Source organism: Anarrhichthys ocellatus, unplaced genomic scaffold (assembly GCF_004355925.1).
Source record: "Anarrhichthys ocellatus isolate YVR2014 unplaced genomic scaffold, GSC_Weel_1.0 scaffold8477, whole genome shotgun sequence".
Taxonomy (NCBI): Eukaryota; Metazoa; Chordata; class Actinopteri; order Perciformes; family Anarhichadidae; genus Anarrhichthys; species Anarrhichthys ocellatus.
Window position 1 is genome coordinate 210 of NW_022288451.1, and position 986 is coordinate 1,195.

At 45.1% G+C, this 986-nt stretch overlaps 1 non-coding gene across 1 annotated transcript; it reads right to left on the reverse strand.

Annotated features, from left to right (window-relative positions):
* Nucleotides 1-240: 240 nt before the first annotated feature.
* On the reverse strand, nucleotides 241-312 carry trnad-guc (transfer RNA aspartic acid (anticodon GUC)). The gene has a single exon. It is a non-coding gene; the product is annotated as a tRNA-Asp (tRNA).
* Between the last annotated feature and the right edge of the window lie 674 nt (nucleotides 313-986).

A 986-nucleotide genomic window follows, 5' to 3' on the forward strand; every position in this document is an offset into this window, starting at 1 on the left:
TTTCCCCAGGGTTGGCTTTTCCTCCACACAATCAAAGTGTTCTCACTAACGTTCCCAGCAAACTTGATGAAAAGAAGCAGAATTTTCCATTGTGATGCAGAATTTTCCATTGTGATGCACAGCCTTTCATGCATGCCGAGGTAGGCAAAATATCGTTAATGTGAAGCGATCTCTTACAGCAGGAACATGCTTGAACATGCTGTGTTAAACGGCTGTGTCTTACGAGCAACTGGTAGAAAACTCCCCGTCAGGGAATCGAACCCTGGTCGTCCGCGTGACAAGCGGAGATACTGTCCACTATACTAACGAGGACTGCACTAGCAGCATTTTTGGGCTAATGAAAAAAAAGTGGCGCTGTTCCGACTAGAGGACTGCTCTAGTAGCATTTTTGGGCTAATGGAAAAAAAGTGGCGCTGTTCCGACCTTTAAAGGGAATTCTTAGAGCTACACAGCGGAGGCTTTCAGTGTACTAGACATTTACTGTCACCCAATGACACAGCAGCTATGACTAAATCCATTCGGAAATCATGTCGTCTGGCATCTGAAATGGTTGCAGTCAAGTGTGAATGGTGCATTGAGCCTGGGCACGTGCGTAAAAGTTGACTTCAGCAGTTTCCGTAGTGTAGTGGTTATCACGTTGGCTTTACACGCGAAAAGTCCCCCATTCGAAACTGGGTGGAAATAGTATTCCTTGTTCCTGCTTACTCCACACAATAACACTCTATGTAGGGGAATTGTCAGAAACTGGATAAGTACAAATGCCCCAGGGTTAGCCTTTCCTCCACACAATCAAAGTGTTCTGACTAGCGTTCCCAGCAAACTTGATGAAAAAAAGCAGAATTTTCCATTGTGATGCGCACCCTTTCATGTATGCCGAGGTAGGCAATCATATCGTTAATGTAAAGCGATCTCTTACAGCAGGAACATGCTTGAACATGCTGTGTTAAACGGCTGTGTCTTACTGGCAACTGGTAGAAAACTCCCCT